General features: G+C 40.7%; 1 pseudogene across 1 annotated transcript in view; it reads right to left on the bottom strand.

Annotated features, from left to right (window-relative positions):
* Positions 1 to 5,000, bottom strand: part of LOC311228383 (metabotropic glutamate receptor 1-like) — a 40,182-nt pseudogene that overhangs the window by 11,103 nt on the left and 24,079 nt on the right. Inside the window, exon 2 of the transcript in view lies at positions 894 to 1,145. The product of the transcript in view is annotated as a metabotropic glutamate receptor 1-like (transcript). The remainder of the gene's footprint in view (positions 1 to 893; positions 1,146 to 5,000) is intronic.

The following is a 5,000-nucleotide window of genomic DNA, read 5'->3' as shown; positions in this document are numbered from 1 at the left end:
TCATCGGCACTATAGTGGTGCGTGGTCTAATGATTCTCCGTTGCCGTGGTGACGTGCTGCACATCTGCAAGCAGACAACAACGCAGCTCCGCGCGTCACGCGCGGCGTAAAACACCATGCACTTCGCATCCACACACTCCAAAGCAATCCTCCGAAGTACAAAACAAACCCAACCCACCACACCACGCCGAAGATGAATCACACCGCCCGGCGTGGAGCATTTGTATTTGTAAGGCCCGACAACTAGGGATGGGTACTGTACCTTTCACATTTGAACCGATACGGTACCGGTACCTGTGTGAATCGATACCTTTTTTCGGTACTTAGTCTCAAGAAATTTTATTTACCTACCTCAGTCGTGAAAAAAGAGAATCCAAACTTCAAATAACTACAATTTCGACAGTTTTCGGCTTGCCATTGCTCCGACTGCTTTGTTGTTGAATCAAGTCAAATCCTAGGTAAGCGTGTATTGTGCGTGTGAACGTTGACATGAAAAGAAAAAAGTTTAAAAAATAGTTAAAAAAAGTAATAAAAAATAAATAAAAATAAAAATCTGTATCTCACTTGAATCGATACTCGGTAGTACCGACGTGTTTCGGTTCGGTACCTCAAAAGTACCGAATTCGGTACCCATCCCTACCGACAACACATGTTAATGTCCCCATGGGCCGGACACGTCTTCTTTAAACAAGTCAAGAAGAAACATCACAATAAGTCAAGAACAAAACAAAAACACCATAAAGTCCAAAACATTTTTAAAATAAATGCAACGCTCCCAGACATACCCCACGCGAAGGTAAGGGAAAAACTCACTAAAACCTAGCAGTAGGAAAAAATGCACCACAGGCAATGTGGAGGAGAGAAACCTTAGAGAAGGGCCGTTCAACACCTACCTGCCGAGGAGGAGGAGCTCCCCGGCGCCACGCCCAGACGCCTCATGGCCATGAGCAGGCCGCGGACGGTCATGCCCTCGCAGAAGCACACCACCACGCGGGCTTTGGGCAGCCGCTCGCGCAGCTTCCGCAGCAGGCGGTCGTAGTGCTTCTCCACCGCGTTGCTGTAGATCTTGTCCGAGTGGGCGATGCACAGGCCTTCCAGAGAGGCCAGCTCCTTGAAGGCCTCCATGCCGCTCTCCCCGTAGTTTCCTGAGGTGGAGGAAGAGAAGAAAACAGGGTCACTTGATAGCGAGGAAACTATAAAAGAAGGAAGATTAATTACCGTAATTCCTCTAATAGTAACCGGTATTCAATTAAAAACCGGGTCTCTATTAATGACCGGGTGCGCTGTTGAGCTAAGCAATTATAAGCCGGGTTTCATGTATATTAGAGGAATTACGGTATTTCCCTCAACGGATTTACCATAGGCAATATATTTTGTTATTGTTATATGCTGGCCTGGCTGTGCAGTAAATACCATATAATGGTATGGCGTTAATGTTTACCAAGAGAGTAAGCCTACCTCAGAATTGTATAAAACGAAGTTATTATTATTATTATTATTATTATTATTATTATTATTATTATTATTATTATTATTATTATTATTATTATTATTATTATTATTATTATTATTATTATTATTATTATACCAGTATTGTGATTTTATAATTTTTTATGATTTTATTTTACACTATTTTACTTTATTTAACTTTTTTTTGACCACCTGTAATTGCACTGTTTACTACCGTATTTCATACAGTATACTTGGTTTCAATAAATGAACCCAGTACATTTTACTGGGTTCAAACTGACACAAAATGTTGATGTATATTCATTATGATCTGTTTGAAAATGAGAAATATAGGCCTCTCTCTTATACACGCCTCCTCCTAATACAAGCCTGGTATCCGCTACAGTTGAAACAAATACAAGCCGGGGTTACTATTAGAGGAATGGACCTGTCTCAAAACCCTGCCCTCTTTTCTTGATCCTCCAATCACAGCTGTCGCTTACCTCTGACTTCCTCGTACGAGGAAGTCAGAGGTAAGCGACAGCTGTGATTGGAGGATCAAGAAAAGGGGCAGGGTTTGAGATAGGTCTATTACGGTACGTCAGAACACCAGTGTTCTATGCTCTGCTCGGTGCCAGACTTCTCTGGTGCCAGTTCTATTGAAGCCCAGGGAGGTGCATGGGGGGAGAAGGGAAAATATACAAGCTATTTGATGAAACATACATCAACCATTGACCAATATATCAAACACTAGCTAGTTTAACAATGCAACATATTGCCAATGATTCTGACATCCGAGGTAATAACCTGTTTAAATGACGGGTCATAAACGAAGGGGACGGCTGATCCCATTCAACTCCATGTCGGCTGAATTGAACGTTTTCACACTTTGGCACCGATGTGCGTTCGTTCACGCGCCGCTACACGGTGACGCAATGACCCTTACGTCTTTTATCATTTCCTTTGCGAGGAAACACTGGTGTGGAGTAGCGACCCCATTCCCAGAGCACAATATGCTCATTACTCTCCGATCAAATTGACAAATAGATGTTGTAATTATAGTATACAGAGTATAAGTTTGACAGACACATGTTCATTGACTCCAGTGGTTTTGGGAATTGTGTCCTCAGACACTGACTGGTCAGCTCTCCATCCCCCGAACCAGACTGCGGACCTTTGGGGGACAGAGCTTTCAGTGTGGCAGCTCCTCACCCTCTGGAACTCCCTCCCCGCAGAACTCGGCAAGGCCCCAACTCTGGACTCATTCAAAAAACAACTCCTCAAAACCCACCTTTTCAACTTGGCCTTTAACCCCTAATTTCCCACTTTGAATGTTGTGTCTGTCCACCATGTTTGTTATTTTAGTTTTTTTTCCCCCCTATGTAAAGCAACCTTGGGTTTTATGAAAGGCGCTATATAAAACGAAGTTGTTATTATTATTATTATTATTATTATTATTATTATTATTATTATTATTATTATTATTATTATTATTATTATTATTATTATTATTATTATTATTATTATTATTATTATTATTATTATTATTATAATTATTATTTTTTTTTTTTTTTTTTTTAATTGATCTTTTCCCCCCTCCTTTTTCCTCCAATTTTCTCCCATCCCAATGTTAGTCGTTATGCCAATTCCCAATCCCCTTCCTGGTCGCTGCACACCTACCCCCCACAGTCGGTCTGGGAGAGTGGAGGCTATCACATGCTTCCTCCGACACACGTCTAGCCAATCAACCGCTTCTTTTCACCTGGCAGCGCGGACTCTCACTGAGAGCGTGTAACGTGTGGAAGGATCACACTACCGCCCTTAGATCCTATCCGCGCTGAGCAGGCGCCCCGACCGAACTGTAGGAGTCGCTGTTTACAACGACCCGGACCCACCCCGCCAGCTTCTCCCACCCTCTAATACTGCCAATTGTATTAGTGTGAACGGCCAGCCAAGCTGGTGACAATCCCGGAGCTGTGAGCTGGATTCGAACAGGCGAATCCAGCGTCTCCGGGGTTGGTGACGAACGCAATCTCCGTTACGCCACCTGACCGCCCCTATATTATTATTATTATTATTATTATTATTATTATTATTATTATTATTATTATTATTATTATTATTATTATTATTATTATTATTATTATTATTATTATTATACCTGTCGTGTGGATCATACATTTCAAGTCCCTGTGAACTGTGTGAACAACCACCAGGGTTCCCCCCCATAGAGATGCATGGAGCGCTCGCCTCATGAAGCATCCTGTTACTCTCGGCATGACGCCGCTCCAGTCAAATGATCTTCTTCTACAACCTGTCGGGGAAATAGACTGTTTTCCTGGCCTTTGATCATGCTAACGACTTGCATTAACTGCCTATAAAACCTACAGCTAATTTAGATTTCGATTAGATTAGACTAGTGATGCACGATATATCGGCCGCCGATATGGCAGTTTTGTTACACATCAGTATCGGTCCGATATCAAGATAGGGCCGATATGGGCTGATATTAAAAAAATAATATATATATATATATATTTTTATATATATATTTTTTTTTTCTTTTTTACATGTTTTGGCCTTAAAAGAAAATGCGTTTTGGAAAATAGCTCTTTATTTGATTATCATAAAAAAAGTGTTTTCTATACAGAGATATCGACATCGGTAAATATCAGTATCCGTCAGAACAGCAATATTAATATCGGTTATAGATTTTATTTGATTCGATTCGATTAGCTTAGATTAGATTAGAACAATGAAAAATGGTTGGGCATCCAACCAGAGTGCAAATGTAACAGTCAAGTGCAATAGTAATATACAATGTACAGGTGATTAAACTGGGTATAAAAAATATAAATGAGTACTACTGAGTGTAGTGCTAATCGGGTGTATGTACAGAGTTGTAATATTACTATGTACAGTGATAAAGGTATAAAGACAGTATGGTAGTAAGTCATACTGGCCAGCAGTGTAACTATAAGAGTAGGTAAGGGATATGTACAGATAGGTAAGGGGTATGTACAGATAGGTAAGGGGTATGTACAGATAGGTAAGGGGTATGTACAGATAGGTAATGGATATGTACAGATAGGTAAGGGATATGTACAGATAGGTAAGGGATATGTACAGATAGGTAAGGGATATGTACAGATAGGTAAGGGGTATGTACAGATAGGTAAGGGATATGTACAGATAGGTAAGGGGTATGTACAGATAGGTAAGGGATATGTACATATATGTAAGGGGTATGTACAGATAGGTAGGAGGTATGTACAGATAGGTAAGGGATATGTACAGATAGGTAGGAGGTATGTACAGATAGGTAAGGGATATGTACATATATGTAAGGGGTATGTACAGATAGGTAGGAGGTATGTACAGATAGGTAAGGGATATGTACATATATGTAAGGGGTATGTACAGATAGGTAAGGGATATGTACAGTTAGGGACGGGATATGTACAGATAGGTAAGGGGTATGTACAGATAGGTAAGGGGTATGTACAGATATGTAAGGGGTATGTACAGATAGGTAAGGGATATGTACAGAT

The sequence above is a fragment of the Notolepis coatsorum genome, assembly GCF_963971535.1.
Source record: "Notolepis coatsorum genome assembly, chromosome: 5".
Lineage (NCBI taxonomy): Eukaryota > Metazoa > Chordata > Actinopteri > Aulopiformes > Paralepididae > Notolepis > Notolepis coatsorum.
This window is presented reverse-complemented; position numbering and strand designations above follow the sequence as displayed.